Source organism: Ictidomys tridecemlineatus, unplaced genomic scaffold (assembly GCF_052094955.1).
Source record: "Ictidomys tridecemlineatus isolate mIctTri1 unplaced genomic scaffold, mIctTri1.hap1 Scaffold_91, whole genome shotgun sequence".
NCBI lineage: Eukaryota > Metazoa > Chordata > Mammalia > Rodentia > Sciuridae > Ictidomys > Ictidomys tridecemlineatus.
In genome coordinates, this window is record NW_027526141.1 from 118,847 (window position 1) to 139,311 (window position 20,465).

The window sequence follows — 20,465 nt, forward strand, 5'->3', positions numbered from 1 at the left end:
CTTTGGATGCTGTCTATCCACTTGTTCTCACATACACACTCTGCACTTTGCACTTTGCTCCCTTTTCTGTCTGGATTTCAGGCACAGATGCCCGTCCAGGGACCCAGCGACTCCCAGCACACTTCCTGTCCTCCTTCCCCCAGATTCACATTCTCCAGCTTGTTCTATAAACTCTAGATTTGCCAGTGCCTGTCATAAACCAGGCCAGCCACTGCGGGCTCCCGCCCCTTTTGATCTGTCTTGTTCTTCTGCCTCTCATCTCTGACAGCAGGACCCAAAGCAGGCAGGGCACATAGCTCTAAAAGAAAGGAGCAAAAAGCTTTGGGCTTTGGTGGGGGAGAAACATAGGTATGTACATGTGAGTGGGGGCAGGTGGGAGAGGAATATGTGTGGGGTGCATGTATCTGTGATCCTCCTACCTTCCTATTGGGACTATAAATGGTAAGGGTGAGTTTTTGGATGGGGGGGAGGTCCTTGCTCATTCTCAAACAAAAACAGAAAAATCAACCTTTCCCACACTTTTACATTTCTAAATATAGCAAAAGCTAATTTAACAAGCAAACCAGGTAATGCATGATGCATGTTCATTTCTCAAGCTAACAAAGAGTTTGGTCCTCTAATAAGCAATATAAAAAATTGAATTTTTCCTCATTACAAATTCCACCCAAATTTCTATGCCTCTTCCAAAAAAAGTAAATAAAAACTCATTTCTTTCCATCTATGACTTCAAACTTTCTAGGAATTCTGTCTCCAAATGAAAGTCCTTGGGTAAGCAGGAAACAATATAAAACTGTAAAAAGGGACATAGAATGCAGGATCTTAAGTGTTCTGGAAAAATTAGTCTTTTCTTTGATTATGATCTTGATAATTTGAAATCCTATATGTAAAATCAAGAAAAACAGATCTGAACATTCCTGTTCTTTTTGCGTATCAATTGAAGGTGGACTCTGACCTCTCTCCTCCTCACCTATCCTGCTTTCTTTGCCCTGTGTCCTTTCCTGTTCCACTATCTTATTATATCCCCATTTGTCAATCTGTGTTGCTATGTTTTAAATACTGTCAATCAACCCTCTTTCCTCCTAGAGAAGGCACGTGGTTTAAACTGCCTGGTCAAAGGAGGGAAAGTGGCCAGTCTCACCTGGCCCTCAGATCCCTTTCATGGAGCCAAGATGGAATCTAGATATGAACCACTCATCCAAGCAAAAATGTGAGGAACACCCCACCAACAGTATAACCCGGAGTCCTACTCACCCATGGAGACACGTTCCAAAATATCCCACAGGTGCCTGAAATCTAGGATATACTGCTTTCTCCTCCACATACATACCTATGATAAGACTTCATTTATAAATAAGTCACAGCAAGAGATAAACAACAATAGCTAGTAATAAAATAGAGTATTTATCATTATATACTGATAAAAGTAATTTGAAACTTGCAAATGGCTTATTTCTGGAATTTCCCACTTAATATTTTTGGACTTAGTTGCCTGCAAGTAACTGAAAAAGAGAAAAACAGAACCATGGATAAGAGGGGACTACTGTATGTCTACTAAACACTGGACTCTGGGGGAACATGCTAGACCAAACCTTTAGAACACAGTATCTCACGAAAGAAACAGTCTCCCAATTAAAATAACACTTGGAATGAACTGTAACTTTCAGGCATTCATTTTGTATCTGCCAATGAGCACATATAGTGTACAATATATAGTGTACTTCCTGATATAGACACATACTCACAAATACACACATAACTGAAAATACATTACTAAGTAAAAAGGCAGAGAAAACCTAATTTACCCATTATATTGGCTGTGTTCTAATTTTTTCATTTCTACCTTATCTCATATAATTAAAAGAAATACTGGTTATAATCCACAAAATTCATTTCATAATCTACTAAACAGGTCTTAGTGAGGAACACTAAACCTATCTCCAATGCAACACAGAAGTCTCCTCTAATGCCTCTCTGCTGGTGGTCATCCCCCTTCTTCTTGAATGGCTTCAGTGAGGGAAACTCACTTCCCACAAGGAAGCATGCTCTGTGGTGAACCCATCTAGCAGTTAAAGATCCTTGCTCACTCCAAAGCTGCAGGTGTGGCTGGGCAGAGCTGGAGATAAAAAGAGGTCTGGGACAAGCTGGCAGGAGCTAGGCAGCCTCAGAGCCGGCTAGAAGCACTGTTTCTAACAGCAAGGCAGGGAGGGGCTCAGTGAGCTACAGGAGAGAACAGGGCTCTGGGAGGCTCTGGTTCACTTCTGTGGAGCCACAGATCAGAACTGCCCCTTCTGCCTTCCTTCCACTCCAGCACTATGATCATTTCCACATCTGATGTATGATCTCATTCCCCCTGGCACCCACCCGTGGGAGAGCTCTCTAACCCCTAGAGGGGGCCTCAGCTTCCATGGAGACAGATTCTCCCACATTCCCTTCGATCTTCTCACTCCCCAGGGCTCCAGCAGGCCACTTCCAGCAACCCCTATTAGTGTTCTCTTGTCCCTGGGACACAGGGGCATCCCTGCCTGGGGTATTCAGACAAGGGCACCCTGAACATGTCTGACCTACCCGCCTATGATATCCTGCAGACCTGCCCAGCTTCAGGACAATGAGGCTCCTCCACACCTGATCACATCTTCCTGGGAGAAATAAAACAAAGTCAGCACCACCACATGAGACAGAGCCGGCCACTGGACATCAAAGCTCCGGGTCCCGGGTCCCAGGCATGAGAAAAGGAAAATGCCTAAACTCCTGGAATGGTGGGGGTCTGAGTGAAGAGGGAGGACCAGGGCGTGGCAGGCCTGCGCTCCTGCAGCCTCAGAGTTTTTTTTTTTTTTGCTGCCTTTCCTATCCTCTACTATCCCCCTCCCCTCTTTTCTCTTTACCCCCTATACTGTAATTCATTTCTCCCCCTTGTATTATTTATCCCTTTCCCCTCACTTCCTCTTGTATGTGATTTTGTATAACCCTGAGGGTCTCCTTCCATTTCCATGCAATTTCCCTTCTCTTTCCCTTTCCCTCCCACCTCTCATCCCTGTTTAATCTTCTTCTCATGCTCTTCGTCCCTACTCTGTTCTTAGTTACTCTCCTTATATCAAAGAAGACATTTGGCATTTGTTTTTTAGGGATTGGCTAGCTTCACTTAGCATAATCTGCTCTAATGCCATCCATTTCCCTCCAAATTCTATGATTTTGTCATTTTTTAATGTAGAGTAATACTCCATTGTGTATAAATGCCACATTTTTTTTTATCCATTCCCCCGCCAGGTAGGATCAGGTTGACCTCATGGTGGGGTGGGGCGAGGCAGAGGGGATGATCTCATTGAATCCTTAGTACCAAGAGGAGAAAGTAAGGTGATGGAGAGACAAAGGAGAAGGATGAAAATGGGAAAGAAAACCATCTCCCAGTAGCACCTCAGGCTGAGACCTATACCTTCAACACATGGAATATTCAAGATCCAAGCAATAGCAATAAGGATTGATGGAAATATGAAGAAACCTGTTCACTGTTGGTAGGAATTTCCATTATGGAAAACAGTGTGGAATTCTCTCAAAAAAATTAAAAATAGAAGGACCATATGAACAAGCAATTCTACTTCTGGGTAAATATCCAAAAAAATGAAATCATTATATCAAACATACATATCTACAATTCCATGTTAACTGCAACATTTTCACAATACCCCAAATATGGAGCCAATGTAACTACCCATCAAAGAATGAATGGAAGAAGACCCCCCCCAACACATGCACATACACAAAGAGAATGGAATTCTACTCTGAGTAGGAAAAAAAAGGAAATCCTGTCATTTGCAACCATACAGATATATCTACAGAACACATCCTTATGTCAGGTGAAATAAGCCAGGCACAGAAAGAAAAATGCTTCAGGATTTCACTGACATGTGGAATCTGAAAAATCTAACTTGTAGAAGCACAGGAGTAGAATGGTGGTTGCCAGAGATATGTTTGTCAAAGGGTGAAAATTCAGTTGGACAGGATAAATAAGTTAAAGAGATCTATTGTTAAGCCTGTAGTTAATAACATATAGTATACTTGAATACTGCTAACAGAGTACTTCATGTTCTCACAACAAAAAATTCTAAGTATACAAGGTAAAGGATACGTTAATGAGCTTGAATTAATCATACCATAACGTATACAGATATTAAAAAAATATATACTTTTTTTTGCCAATTATACTTTAATAAAAAAAGTTGCCTCCAGAGGAAAAAAAAAAGAAAATGGGAAAGAAAGACCAGGAAAGCTGAAACTGTCAAACACAGGGCAGCTTCAGGCTTGAAATGGGTCTTCAGGTCAGAAGCAGTTCCAGGGGAAACCAGGTTCCAAGCCAACCCTTTCTCCCTCAGCAACAAAATATTTTAATGCAAAAATAACTCACCAAGGACCTCCTTACACACTTCCTCTCTCCTGAGCTCTGGAACAAAAGTGAGGGTCCCACCCTGGCCCCTCGCCCCTCGCCAAGCACCATCTCCTGCCTGGTCCTGCTTTCCCCAAGGCTTGACAAAGTTTAAATGACTGAGTGAAACCAAAGGCAACACAAAGGGCCCAGACCCTCCACCTCTCCTCTTGGTGGCTGCTATTTTGTTTCTTTCTTTTGTTTGAAAACCTCGGACCCTTTGCATCTCATGTCTTCTTACCTGCAGCCCAGTTTGAAGCAAGCGACCTGCTCTCTCCTCACTCCCTCAATTAGTGGTACCCTCGGCTTCTCTCAACATCAGCACCACTGCTCCTCTCTCACCATGACATCACCTCCGAGCTCTCTGATTGGCCAGCAGTAGGTTTCATGGCAATTGGACAGTCTCCTCTGGTGGAATGGGGATTGACTGAGCAAGTAACTCTTAGCAGGCCAGGGAGTGGGAGATGATGTCAGACAAAGGGCTGCTTTCCCCACTGCCCATGGAGCCGGGGAGGCAGAGAGTGATGGTGGCGAGAGGGAAGGGAGAGAGTGGTAGGGGGAAGGTGGGGGTGAGGCACAGCCTGCACATTGGGGGAACCATGAATGATTTTTGAGAATCTTTAGCTCCTTCAAATCTGGGGGTGAGAGAATATGGAATCTAGAGAAGCAAGAAGATAGAACAGATGAACCCTAAAAATAGCTTCCCAAAATGCTTGATGCCTGTTTCCAGCTCTGTCAGAAGGCTGGTGGGTTAGGACAGTGACTCACAAGGTGGGAAGGGGCTGCAGGAAGCCCAGGCCTGGAGCTGGCAAGGGCTTCATGCAGGGGTCCCAGGAGAGCAGGGCATCCCCCTGGCAGCCCTCAGGAGGTGTCAGCCACATCTGTGTTGTGGCATTTCCTCAGGACCAGTGAGTCCTCACAGCCCACATGACCAGCCTGGGTCTACCAGAGGGAGCCACAGGTAGAAACCCAGACTAATTTTTACCCTGGAGGTTCCTAAGTGTGGTGGGATCCTAGAGGGAGAGGATAGGTCATCTATAGTGCCTTCTGTGCCCTCAGGGAACACAGGAGGGAGCCCCTGATGCAGGAGGCTTAGCTGCTCACTATCAGCCTGTAGACAGGAGAGGGCAGGTGCAGCAGGAGGATTGAAGTGCCCTGCAGAGCAGGACTCCTCCTGGGGGCACCTCCATGTGACCATCCTCACTATCTACTACCCAACCTTCCTCACTCAGTTTTCTTGGGAAGGACTCACTTTTAATGGTGGTAAAACATTCAAAATGTAAGTTTTCCCCTTTTTCCAGTGTGGGGAATCAAACCCAGGGCCTTGCACATGCTAGGCAAGCCCTGTACCACTGAGCCACATCCCAGCCCACTGACATTGTTAAGTATCTCATTCAGTGGCACTCTATACAATCAGTGTTGTGTGACTGTCACCAACCATCTCCTGAAGTTTTTCATCTCGCCAACATTCATCTGTAACAATTAAAGCCATTCTTTTCTCCCTAACCTCTGATCAACTTTCCAACTCTATTAATTTGTCTGATTCTAAGTATATCATATAAGCGACATCATGTAGTATTTGTCCTTTTGTTTTGGGATTCTTGCACATGACTTGATGACTTTGAGGATCATCCCTGTGCAGTATGTTTCAGAATGACATCACCTCCCATCAATGTCATCATCCTCACCCTCGACCACCACACCTCTGGTCACTGAGACTGCACATAATGATTAAAGGTTACCTTGAACTCAGCCCATGCTTTGAAATCCTTTTATTAACTACAACAGCATTGTCAAGGATCTGAAGGTGGCCTGCTGAATGTAGAGGATGAGTGGAATGTTTGCTCTGCGGAGACCCCGGCCTGCTTCCCGCAGCTGGGGCCCAGGCCCTGCGAGCTTCTGCAGGGGGGTCACATGGACATATATCTCCCAAGATGACTCCTCATCAGGACTCAAGGATGCTTGTCAGGGTGCCTGGGGGTGTCAGAATGACCAACAGCCCTACCTGACTTTGGGGTTTGCAGCTTATGCAGCTGTCCTCTCCTGAACTCCCCCCACAGGGCTGCAGGGACAGCAGGAGAGACATCATTCTGCTCCACATCCAGTAAGTGCCTTTGTACAACACACTCTCCATGAGTGTCCCAGGCCACCACCCAGGAGTCTCAGGCCAAGATGGCCCATGTCAGAGGGAACTGAACTGCCTGCGGATAGCAAAAGCATTTCCTTCAGTGCGTGGAGGCAATGGAGGCTGCACTGCATGCCAAGCTAGGATCTGGATTCCAAGCAAACCTCAAATGTACGAATGCCCTGGCTGTCAGGATCCCTCCCTCCTTCTCCACCCGCCTTCCCTCCCGGCCCTAAGGAGCTGAACTCCACAGATCTGCTGGCTCTGAAAAGTGAGGGAGGGGGAGTGGAGACAGGGGGTTGCCATGGTGATGGCACCCAATAAGGGATCCTCTGCTGCCAGGGGAGGGAAGCACCTGGTGGAGTCCTCCATGTTCACTGGGAAGGAGGGTGGGGTGGGGACAGTGGGGGTGAGGGGGAGCAGGACATCACTACCTGAGAGCAGAGACCAAAGAAGAAAGAGGAGAAGTGGGGAGGGCTGCTCCATTTCTATCTAGCTTCTGTTTGAGTGCTAGGTTGTTGTGGGCAACACACACACACACACACACACACAAAATCTGTACAGGGAGCATCTACCCCATTTATAACAAATAGACACTCTGCAAACAACCTCACCTGTTCAGTGGTGAGGCCTCAATTTGAATGTTGGGGCAGAGAAGGGAAAATAATATTGGAAAGAGAGGGAGTGAGGGTTGGGCAGAGCTACTGCCTGGACATCTTCCCAGTGGGAGAGTCCTGGGGCTTCCTGGGGTGAGGCAAAGTCACCTGCAGCAGTGATGAAAAGAAAAGCGTACAGTTAGTAGGAAACGGGACAGGCATCGAGTCCAAAGGAGAAGGGGTTGGGAGAGACCAAAGGAATCAGCGAGGTCAAAGCTAGGAAGCTTGGAAGGGTGGCACTGAGACCAGGGAGAAGACGGAAGAGAGGCTGGGCAGGGGCTGAGCTCGTCACAGCTTGGTGCTCAAAGTTCCCAGGAAACTTTGCTAAAGAAGACAAGACCAGAGACTGTCTCTGCACCTGCCGAGTAAGTGTTGGGTGGGGCGGGTATGTGTTTAATGGTCAGTGTTGGGTAGGGTGGGTGGGTGGGGTTTGGTTCCCTAGGTGCTGCCTCTGGACCTCAGTCAAGGTGTGTGGCCCCCCATGCCATGCAGATACATACCCCTGCCTCTGTGCAGACTCTCACAGCTCCTCACAGCTCAGGCTGCACTGTGGAAACAGCATTCAGACCCTGAATCTCCACACACTGCCAGGCTGCACCGTGGGGACCCGATTCATTTATCTCTAAGAATCCAAGGGCAGCTGCTGCCCAATGACCTGATCACCCTGTAATCACACACTTGCAGCCACTGGGGCACAAGGAGCACCTCTGTCCCCAAAGGGACCCCTGCCTTTGACCCAGGTAGTTCTACTGAAGACCAATTGGATAGTCTCCCTGGGGACGTTCACAGAGCCTCTGACCTCTTTCTAAACCTCAGAAAATGGGGTGTTTGCCTCACTTCAGAAGCCGTGATCAACACATGTGTGTCCATATTACTTGCACCAATGTGATTTTGTAAAAACATATAATATAAATGAGTGTTTATTTTCTGCCTTTACTTTAGGAGGAGACAAAGGTTTGGGAGATTTATGTGGAATTAGTTGAACTGACAATTGTCAGGAATTTACCTAACACTAATGAAAAACATGCATGCATGACATCACTTTTTAAAATGTGAATGCTTATTTCACTGACTCAGAGCAGTGGCTTGCATTTCTCTCAGTAAATTGAGACACAAATAAATGCAGTCAATTAGAATTTAAGCAATGTGTATTGTCTGTGCTGTTTGTTTATGCCAACGATTAGATTTGTAAACTAAATTGTATTGGCAATTAATGTTTATAACAAAATATACTCTGCTTAGAAAAACAAAACATTTATCAAGTAAGCTAAGACCTGGATGTCACTAGAGAACAGTGTCTGGCACATGTACAGGCTTAATAAATGTCAGCCATTATCGTGATTGTCATTAAGTGCAACACAGACAATCCATAAGTCTCAGTTGTGCAAGTAGCAGAGGCCCATTTCAAACTTGTTTTCTTAAGAAAAGTTTATATTAAAATTTAACAGTAAAACATTTAAAAATACGCAATCCTATTAGAAAATGGACAGTGGATATGAAGAGATGTTTTATCAATGAGAATATACAGATAGCATATACACACATGAGAAGGTATTCAACAATACTAGCCATAAGGGAAATACAAGTGTAAGTCTCTGTGAGCAATCACGACACACTTATTAAAAAAGTAAAATACAAGTAGTTGCAACTCCAAATGCTACTGAGCATGCAGAGAAACTAGATTAGTGAGATGTTGCTGGAAGGAATGGAAAATGGTACTCCAGAAAACAGTTTGGCAGTTTCTTAAAAGATTTAACACACACTTACCAGATGTGTTTGTCAGCTTTTCATTGCAGTGACAAAATACCTGAGATAACTTAAAAGAATGAAAGGTTTACTTTGGCTCATAGTTTCAAAAGGTTCCATCCATGGTTGGCTGGCCTCATTGTCTCTGGGCATATGGTGAAGTGGATCATCATGGTGCAGGGCCAGGGTGGAGCAGAGCTGCTTACCTCCCCACAGCAGCTGGGAAGCAGACAGAGTGGGGGTGAGCAGTAAGGTCCAGGGACAAAATACACACTTCAAGAGCAGCCCCCGGTGACCTGCCTCTTCCAGTTAGGCCCCACCTCCCAACATTTCCACTACCTTCCAATAATGCCACCAGCTGGGGACCAAGCCTTCCACACAGGAAGCTTTAGAGGACATCCCAGATCCAAACTACAACACCAGGGGCCAGGCAATTGCTCTCCTCAGCATTGTTCCCGGGGAAATGAAAACTCATATTCACACATAAATCTGTGTACAAATGTTAGAGCAGTTTTATTCATAATAGTCCGAAGAAGGCCCTCAAGAGGTGAACAGCTACACAAACCGGTATATCTACACCACGGATACTTACTGTTGGATGTGAAAAAGGAATAGACTCCTGATGCAGTGACTTGAATGATCTCTAGGAAATTATGCTCAGAGTGGGGGAAGGATGGCCAGTCTCAAAGGGTTACAACTACATGATTCCATGGATAGAACAGTCACAAAAAGACCAGATGACAGAGTTTAGAAACAGATTGGTAATTATCAGGGCTTAGGAATGGGGGTGGAGGGTGACTAAAGAGGTATCAGAGAAAGGAATCCTCCTGGGATGGAGCAGTTTTGCATCTTGAGGGTGGCGGTGTCTACACAAATCTATGAGGGGCGTAAAATGGCCCAAGACACACTCCACCACTGTGGGCTCCTGGTCCTGACATGGTACTATAGTTACCTAAATTGCAACCGTGGGGGAAACTGAGAGTAGGGACCATGGGGCCTCTCTGTACTATCTTTGCAAGTCCTTCTGAATCTATGATTATTTAAATATAGACAGTTACCATAAAAGTAAAAAAAGGAGTCAAGACTATTTCATGGAACCCAAAGATGGTTCCATCCCAGAAATGAGTCAGGCAAGCAATCACGAAGCAGCTCTGCATCTCTCTTGTCCCCCAGCCCACCCTGGCCTGCTTTGCAGAGACATTTGCTTCTTCTCTGCAGACCACCTTTCTGCTGTTTGTGCCCATGGCTGCCACTGCTAAGTAGAGGCACTGGCATCTTTGTAGTTAGGCCACACAGAGAAATCCATTTGCTGTCTCCTAGATCCGATTCAAAATTCCCAGAAAAATAAAATCTTCCAGCCCTGTGTGGGCCAGGTTTCCATACCAAGATCCACGGCAGAGGGAGCCCATGTGCATTTCTACCTGCCAACACCTGCTCCTTCTCGGCTCCTGTTGCACACAGAGGTGAGGCTTGGGTCACAGGCAAGGCCTCTTTCTCCTCCAGGAGAAACTCATTCAGCCTGTAGAGAAAATGATAAGCATCCACCCTCGAGTCCCACCTGAAGGGAACCCTGGGAGGAAGGCTAGACACAGCCATATCATTTTCCCACTTAAAAAGAAAAGAGGCAACTTCAGGCCCACAGCCACACATTGGTCACCAGCTTGAGGTGCAAATTAGCTCCGGCTGGACACCTGACAAAGCTCATGGTCATCTGCATGTTGACCCCTGCTGGCACCTGGAGCTAATCCCTTGGCGAGTCAGTGGTGCCAGTCCATCTTCTGTCCATGAAGATATTGCCCTTCTCCAGGGTCCTTCACAGCCGCCCTGGGGCAACTTTGGGGCAGAATTAACTGGCTGTGGTTTCCTGAAGCCTTCTGCGGGGAGCTGGCAGCCTCCAGGATTGGGCCTGTGCTCTCCTGAAGGCCCAAGATGCCTGGCAGTGCAGTTGTGTCCATCTAAAGACCCTGTTGTCCAGGCTACGGTTTTCTTGGCAACAAAAATCCTGTAAAATCTTAACTGGCAGCCTGTTGATTTAATTTAGGGAGTCTGCGTTTACTCAAAGCCATCTCCAGACAGCTTGCTAAGCAGGATAGCCAGAGCCGGGCTGTGCCTGTGGGCTTCAGTTCTTAGAAGGAAGCTGGAGAGCTGTGCCCGAGTTCTCTGCCTAATGAATTATGCCTTTGGGTGTGGAGGACACCAGCAAAGAAATTCTGCCTCTGCCTGGTTGGCTCTGTGAGCTTCCCAATTGCCAGAACTTCCCTGTTTCATAATTGATGTGCCAAATTTAGTTCTGGATGTAGGTTGCTGCAGAGTGTAACAGAAGCATCTCAGTTTACCTTCTAGGATGGACTCTCTGTAGTCTCCGATCCTATACCATGAGCAGAGAGGCCTTCAGGAGCAGGGTTGCATAACTGACCTGATTGTTGATATACACTTGCAGCAACAGTCTCAGATTTGACACTTGCCCTGGCACCTTGCTGAAGCCCAAGGGTGTTTGCAGCACAACCTGACATCCTTCAACCTGACCTTCTGAGCCCCTAATGCCTCAGTCTCATTAGAAAAATGTTCCAAGTTCCAAAACCCACCCAACAATCATTTCACTAGTGATTTCAGTCTTCAGATCACTGATGGCCAGCTTTCTGTTCCAGCATCATGGAATCCAAGTGTCCTCACCCATGAAATGGATCAGCTATGTGGTCATGTGCAGCTTCATTTCCTGGTTGCACCTTATTCCAAGTTCATTTGGCTATAAATGAACAGGAAACTACTCCAAATTACCATGAGCAAAGTTAGAAAATTTATTCAAGTTTAAAGGAATATCACATAGAAACCAACACACAAAGGACAGCTGGGTTAGAGCCAGGAATTGAAAACTAACAGAACCTGGAAGTCTCGGGCTCTGTCTCCCGTACTTGTGCTCCCTGCACACTTTCTTTCTGTATCTAAAAATGGGAGTTCATAACCCACTTGAATCAAATGTATGAAATAGATATGTCAAGAGCTTTGTAATGTTTTGAACAACCAATAAAAATAAATAAATAAATAATAAATAAAAGACTATTTTTCCTCCTACCTCATGACAGACTGACTCCCCAGCCCTGACCATTCTGTGTTTCCTATCTTGGAAAGACAGACCAGTCTTCTCTTTATCTGAGCTCCAGACTCTCTCTGGCTCAGCTCAGGACAGATGTGTGTGTGGCACCTGGGATTTGGGCCAGTGGGTTGGTATCCTAGTGCAAATCTTCATGGAATGGGAGTCCTGCTCCGGGTGAGGCCAAGTGGGTAGTGGAGGGCCAGTAGGTGCGCTGCCTCAGGTTTAGCAACCACAATGAGATAGGAATGTTGTGCATATCATCTAAATGTCTTTGAACACAAGGTCACTGCAGAACACTTGAATTAGGTGGGACTGAGAAAACTGGTGATGGGAAGAATGTTTGCAGTACCGGTGCCCTCATCTGTAGTTCTAGAGTTGTCTCTGTCCCCACACAAAAATTCCAAGGGATGAACAGTCCAAGGATGCAGAGCAGACAGCCCACAAGTGACTCTTCAGCAGAGGGTCAGGCCCTGGGACATGAGGTGGCCACCTCCCAAGCCAGCCAGTTCTGCCTGTTTACACGTTTCTCTATGCACAGGGTGCTAAAATCAGGGTGCTGGAATCAGCACTAGGGTCATCCTGACTCATTCCCTTCCTACCCTACTCAGAAGCACATAGAAAACATGGGGACAGGGCAGACTTGGAATCCCCCCTTATAAAGGTTTAAGGACCTCAGAGAATTGGAAGATCATGAAAGCAGGCTTCAAAAAGGGAAGGATAGAAACACACACACACACACACACACACACACACACAAAGTTAACAAAAAGTCACTGTGACTTTCACTCACTTTCTGGTGTAGTTTAGGATCTTACCCTTCCTGTTCAATGGATCCAAAATCAGTTTAGGTAAATGATAGGTGAATATAAGCACAGTAATCTTGAAAATACATTTTCCCATGAAAAATCAGTACATAATCAAAAATTCAAGAAAATTATGATCATAAGCAGAACACAAGTGGCATTCTTGTACTCCAGCCAAATAAGTAGGGCATTAGAGGAAAAATAGATACAGGTAAATTAAAGGAAGTGTGATGAGGGAGGAGGCTTGGTAGATTTAGAGGTCACTGGAATATGGTCAAAAAGTCTGTGCTTCATATTGTGCTTTCTAGAGAGAATGGTTATCAGTTTTCTCATTAGGAGGAAAAAAAAACATGTTTTCAGCTGATTTTCTAGAAAAATATCAGCATTTTATTATCTGGACAGATTGTTCTTGATTAACGTGGAATTTGCACGTATGATCCACTTCCGTGAGGTTCATCTGAAAGTGATGAATCCCATCGGAAGGGATGGAAAAGCCATCAGGGGCTGCTTGGGGCTGGGTCAGGGTTGAGCTTTGGTGAGTGTGGAACAGGAAGGAATTTTGGGGAAATGGAAATATGCCACACCTTGACTGTGGTAGTGACTAAATAGGTTTCTGTATTTGTCAAAACTCTCCAATTTAAAATAAATATTTTTGTTGTTGTTGGTGGTGGAATATATCTCAATAAAACTAATTTGTAAACAAGAAAATGTTGTGCAGTAATGCAATGTCTGTGTCTATATCTAGACCTAGATCTATGATGAGAAAAGGAATGCTGCCCCAGGAGCACTGCGGGCACCATCATCCTGAAACAGAAGAGCTGTGCCTTCCCTCTATCCATTGAGGAAAGCAGCAGGGCCAGGGCACAAAACTCCACATGGTGGCCTGGGGCTACATGTGGAGATGGGAGGTTTGGTCAGTTATAAGATGCATGAGCTCTCAGGGTCTGTGATACAGCACAGTCATTATAGTTAACACTTAGCATGAGAAAGTAAATGTTAAGTGTTGGGGGGTGCAGGTACGCACATCAGGTGATGGACATGATAATTAACTTGATTTTGGAACTCACTGGGCAATGGACATGTACAGCAATTCACATCTTATGCTTTAATTATGTATGATTTTATTTGCGAATAATATCTCAATGAAGAAAAAAAAATGAAAGACTCTCCAAAGCAGACCATGTGGACAAGGCTTGCAGGTAGACTAAGGGGCAGGGTCGTTCCTCAGTGGTGGGGAAAGGAGGTGATTCAAGCCCCGAGACCAGCCTGGGCCTGGCCTGGAGGTCGACAGGGCAGACTGTAATGGGGGCTCACCTTTGTGCCTGGGGGTTGTGCTCAAATAATAGGGCACCAAACAACTGGGGCTCAACAACCCACACACCCCACCAGGTTTGCAGCTTTGAAGTTACCGGTCCCACCCACTCTGACCCGGGAGCATTTGGGGTTGGGGGCACTTCCCTCTCTGCCCTCTGCCTTGGCATTTGCTGCTCCTACCCTCTGTACCAGGATGGGTGCAGTGTAGGGGGTGAGGGGGAAAGTATTGGTCATCTAAGGATTCACTCGTGGGAATGAATTTGTCACTCTTTGTCACGCTGTGGGCCTTACAGGTGTCTAAAAATACTATTTTTCTTGGAGCAAAGAGTCCTCCCCCATGTCCTGACCTTTCTTCCCTTGCAGGTCCCTTGCCAGGTGAAGGGAGGTATTACAGTTTAGATCTGTGGTGTCCCCTCAAAGCTCCTGTGTGAGACAACACTAGAAAGTTCAGAGATGAAACAATGGGGTCCTAAGGCATTGACCTAACCAGTGCATGAGTCCCCTGACAGGGATGAGCGGGTGGTTACTGTAGGCAGGTGGGGAGGGACAGAGGAAGCAGGCCAATGACGACATGCCTTTGGGGTTTATAGTTTATCCTGGAGAGCAGATCTCCACCCTCCCACCTCTTTCTCTCTCCCATCTGAGGTGCTTCCCTCCACAGCACCCTTTTGCCATGATGTTCTGCCTCACTTGGTCCCAGAGCAATGGAGTCAGCAACCATGGAAGGAACTTCTGAAACTTTGAGCCCAAGTAAACTTTTCCTCCTCATCTATGTTGTTCTTGCCAAGTCATCTGTAGCAGTCCCTGTGAGTTGGGGTGGGGGTACACCTCAGCTTCTTTATATGAGATTTCTCTCCTCTTGGGGCAGCCCCCCCGGGACAGAATCTAAGTATCATGACTTACAGGCCACTTCTGATTCCCATGGGGATCCTAGCATCCATGTTGCTCTAACAGAGCTTACAGGTGCAACCCAGCAAGGTACAACCCATTTGGGGCAGCCTTCCTAGACTCTGACATGGCCTCTGCCAGTCCAACACCAGCCCTCCGGTGTGATTCCTCAAGCCTTGGTCACACCAGTCCACTGTAACCTCCCAGCTCCTGAAGTCGCACAGCAGGTGTTCCACGTAGTTCATTAGTCATGGAGCTGGAGAGAAACACATCTTTCATTCTCCAAGGCTGTTCATGCTCAGGGTGGGAAGAAGTTGGAGTTGGTGGCTTGGAAGGAACATGGATCCACAGCACACCAACAAGGCTCCTTCAAGAAATACTCCCTCTGAACTCAGCTCTTCCCTTTGGTTTTTCCACTTGTTATGGGCTGAAGGAGAGAGGTCATCCACACCCCTTCCACACTATCCTTCAGGGTCCTGCTCCTTTCTTTAAAATAGGAAAGTGGTTGGTCTTATTTTCTTAGAATCTCAGCCTGAAATGACACCACTAAGAGCTCAGACATACTGACTCCTACACAAATCAGGTCCTCTGCTAAGTTCTTGACATAGATCACCATATTTAATTTTAATGAAAAATCAACCTGGTGGGAATGACTATCACCATCCTAAAGATGAGGACACTGAGTCTCAGGAACATTAACCAACTTGGCCAAGGTCATACTGCTATGTGGCAGAAGTGGTCAGTATACCCAGGAGTGTTATTCTATGTAGGTGGATGCTGTGAAAGGAAACTGGGTTGTGCACCAGCCTTCAAGGAGTGTGCAACTCAGAGAGGACATATGTTATTGCCTTCTCCTTCTCTTCTACATTTCTGTGCCATCTCCTTATAGCACCCCACCGCACCCCACTTCTCCTCTCAGGGCTTAAACACAATGTTGACACTGCACTATCACCATGTATTTTATTTATTTGACTCTCTCATTTGTGTATGAGGTCTTTGAGGGTAAGAACTGTGGCTTTGTAACCCAACATCCTCTCTGCATGAATCTCAGTGTCTGGTAGGGGCTCAAAAACTGGAATTAGGGACAGAATAAAAAAAAGGGAGTAAACTGGCCATTGATACCTCGACCTGGTCTCAATATAGTTATAGTAGAAGATACAAAGACAAACCTACATAAATACAGTTATATTATACTAGACAAAGGCACCATAGACATATATTGGAGAAAAGATAGCCTCTTCACAAATTGTGCTAGGAAAACTGGAAATCCATATGTAGCAAAATGGAATTAAACCCCTACCCCTCAACCTACATAAAACTCAACTCAAAGTGGATCAAGGACCTAGGCATTAGATTAGAGACCCTGCACCTACTAGAAGAAAATGTAGGTCCCACTCTCCATCATGTTGGCTTAGGAACTCAATTCCTCAACAAGATTCCTAAAGCACAAGAAGTAGAATAAAAAATCAATAAATGGGATGGTATCAAACTAAAAAGCTTATTCACAGCAAAGGAAACAATCAAGAATGTGAAGAGAGAACTTAGAGAATGGGAGAAATCTTTGCCACCTTCAACTCAGAGCATTAATCTCCAGGATATATAAAGACTTTCAAATAACTTCACACATACACAAAAAACATAACCCAATCAACAAATGGGCAAAGGAACTGAACAGACACTTCACAGAAGAAATATGATAGGTCAACAAATATATGAAAAAATGTTCAACATCTCTAGCAATTAGAGAAATGCAAATTAAAACTCCACTGAGATTTCATCTGACTCCAGTCAAAATGGCAATTATCAAGAATACAAGCAACAATAAATGTTGGTGAGAATATGGGGGGAAATGTACACATATAAACTGATACAACGACTTGGGAAACCAGTATGGAAATTCCTCAGAAAACTTGGAATGGAACTACCATTTGACCCAGTTATCCTACTCCTCGATATATACCCTAAAGACTTAAAATCAGCATATAGTGACATGGTTACATCAATATTTATAGCAGCTCAATTCACAACAGTTAAGCTATAGAACAAACCGAAGTGCCCTTCAACAGATGAATAGATAAAGAAATTTGGCATATATACACAATGGAATATTACACCACCATAAAGAAGAATGAAATTATGGCATTTGTCGGTAAATGGATGGAACTGGAGACTATCATACTAGGTGAAATAAACCAATCCCAAAACACCAAAGGCCAAATGTTCTCTCTGATATGAGGATGCTAACACACAGTGGGTGAGGTGTGGAGAGGGAACAATAGAAGTACTTTGGATTAGAAAAACAGGAATGAAGGAAAGGGAGGGGGGATGGAAATAGGAAAGATAGTAGAATGAATTTGACATCACTTTCCTATGTGCATACATGAATACACAATCAGTGTGACTCCTCATCATGTACAACCACAAGAATGGGAAGTTATACCCCATATATATATGATATGTCAAAATACATTCCACTGCCATGCATAACTAACTAAAAATAACAAATGAAAAAGATTTTAAATAAAGAAGATGGTTATAGAACTTGATATGTGTAGGGCATGATGTAACATGGGGCATGTTGCATCAGAAGAGAGGAAACTTAACTTGCTGGCTGCTACCCACTTCCCAGTCCTGGGGCCACATGTGGCTAAGAGAGCACCTAGCGATTAGCCAGAAGGCATTGCCATGGGTTGTGATGAAGAATCGGACTACCTCTAGGATAGGCTCAGAACCCTTCTGCCCTCATGGACAGTTCATGTCTTCCATTACTGCCTATAGGATAGGTATAGATGTAAATTCTCCCCACCCTGCTGACCTTTACCCTGATTGGCTCCTGTACATTATATTAGCTGTGTGTGTTTTCTCATTAAATGAGATCCTGCTTTGACTGTTCTCCCTGGCATGTCTGATTGTCCTCCTGCAAGGGAGGGCTGGGTGTGAGCAGCCAGTCGACCTTTACCTTTCTTGTTTCTCCTGGTTGGGGCATGCTCTCCCAATCTCTCCTGCAGATCAGGAGGGAACAGGGGGCTAAAAACCCCAACAGATATGCAGGATGTCTTGGGTGTTCTCTGGAATGGAGAAAGTGGGTTGACAGGGCATTGAGCTGGGTCATCTCTAAGGCCCCTTTCCAAGTTGTTATAGCAGCTCTCAAGGAGCCCAGGAAGTAGAAGGCAGAAGGAAGAGGGTACTCACCTCTGACCCTTCTCTCCTTAGAGGGTACTCATCTCTGATCCTTCTCTCCTTGGACTCTGGTACATTTCAGTAGAAACCCAAGGGCAGCCATTGGGAATCGGCCCAGCAGGCTCTGAGCCCAGCATAAAGGAAGCATCCCAAGAAAAGGGAAACAAAGAAGATGAGGACTCTGGAGGACAGAGCCAAGGAAGAATTCACTCCAAGGCAACAGAAGCACATTTACTGCTTCATGGTGATGGGTTTCTAATTTTGCACAACCACTCCCCAAATGAGCTGTTGGTCCCAATCCATTATAATTTAAGGTCCATAGACTCTGAGGGAGGGTATAAGGAAATCTGTGGAAGATGAGCCTCTGCTTATGGTTTATATTTTGAAAACTGACTTCAGAGTGCACCAGAACTAGGAAAAGAGATTGTCAATCATCTTTCCCATCGTGGTGCTATTTCCAGCTATCCCTCAGCATCCATAGAGGATTGGCTCCAGGACCTGTACAGATACCAAAATCCACAATGCTCAAGCTCCTGATACAGATGGTGTATAATTTGCTATAACCTACGCTCATTTTCCATTTATTTTAAATCATTTTCATATTACTTGTAATATCTAATCAATGCCTACATATAATTTCATTTGTATGGATTCATTGTAGTATCCAGCCCATGAAAAAATTCAAGCTTTGTTTTTTGGAACTTTCTAGAATTACTTTTTCAAATATTTTTGATTCACAGTTGGTTAAGTCCAGAGATGTGGAATCCACGGATACAGAAGGCCAGCTGTGTGTGTGTGTGTGTGTGTGTGTGTGTGTGTATGTGTGTGTGTGTGTGTGTGTGTGTGTGTGTGAGAGAGAGAGAGAGAGAGAGAGAGAGAGAGAGAGAGAGAGAGAGAGAGAGAGTGAGAGTTAGTTAGTTTATTACTTGGTTGTCATTTTTTATAGTGTCTTCACTGAACTGGGCCCAGTTCACCCTCTTGATCCAGAAGGGCCTGATATCATAGTGATAACTCACCACCTCAGACCAGAGCTGGTCTGGAAAATGAAATGCACCAAAGCCACCAACCACCTGGCCTTCCCAGCCTGAGGGCACACCCTCCCTGCCTAGAGAGAGTTCACCAGAAACAGGCACAAAGAGTGCTGTCCTTGAGGCAGAAGGATGCAGGTCACATTGGGCATGACATCACCCTGGCTTACTGAGCCTGTAAGGTCTCTAATGATTCTCTCAGATTCGGAGGGATGCTGTTGGACACATACTCCAGGGACTCAAGGCAGCTACAGGTCTTTAGGTAATGAGTTCATGGCTGCAGAAGTAAGGTGATTACCACAGCCTATCTCGTACAAAGAATGACTTCACTGGGCTGGGAGCCAGGAGAACAGAAAAAAGAAACCTGTTCCTGATCAAACCTTGAACCTCCTTAATCACATTCAATGGATCCCTTCCTTACAAGGAGGAGCATCAAAGAATTTATGAATCCCCCCACCAAAACAAACAAACAAAAACTCAAAAACCCAGTACATGGGGTATAGGACACTTTTTGAAAATTGGTTATATACAAAACCACAAAGCATCAACAATTACAAATATGAGACATTATAGACTGTATTCTTTGACGTCAATAAAAAAAAATTATTTGACTAGAGTTAACTAAAGATACCACTAGACCAAAAAGTAAAATATTCTGAATCCTCAGAAGAGACAACTACATGCTCAGGAACAAAGCAAACAGACATACAATAAAGTCTAAGAAATTTAGAAGTAATAAAAACAGAACTCATAATATGAAGTTGGCACAAAATTAAGTCACCAAGCTTATCTGTCATGCTATTTCTTATAAATAGGCTAAACTTGCTTAAAAAAAAGAAACCACTAACATATTTGATTGATACATGTAAATTTAGTTATCATAGCATTATTTGTAATAGTAAATATTAGAAGTAATCCTAATTTCCTTTGAAAAATTAAGTGACCAAGTAATAAGTTCCATACAATGGGACATCACACAGCTCTTCAAAAGAATGAATTAACTCTACATGTGCTAATTAAGACATGCTCTCCAGTATGTATCATGTTTTTTAAAAAGCAAAATAAAAGTATTTGTAACCTGTGATTATTTTGTGGATTTTTTTAAAAGGAATGTGCTTATTTTTAGGGTATCTCTGGAAAGGTCTACAATAAACCAGCATTGGGGGTTGCTCATGGGAAGAGGAAATAAGTGGTTGGAAACAGAGGAGAAATGC

The 20,465-nt window shown here is 44.7% G+C and overlaps 1 pseudogene across 1 annotated transcript in view; it reads right to left on the reverse strand.

Moving 5' to 3' along the window:
• The window catches only part of LOC144374858 (E3 ubiquitin-protein ligase TRIM35-like), a 57,934-nt pseudogene that overhangs the window by 12,924 nt on the left and 24,545 nt on the right, over positions 1-20,465 (reverse strand). Inside the window, exons 8-9 of the transcript XR_013434125.1 lie at positions 2,566-10,463; positions 1,252-1,327 (exon numbers count right to left, since the gene is read on the reverse strand). The product of XR_013434125.1 is annotated as an E3 ubiquitin-protein ligase TRIM35-like (transcript). The remainder of the gene's footprint in view (positions 1-1,251; positions 1,328-2,565; positions 10,464-20,465) is intronic.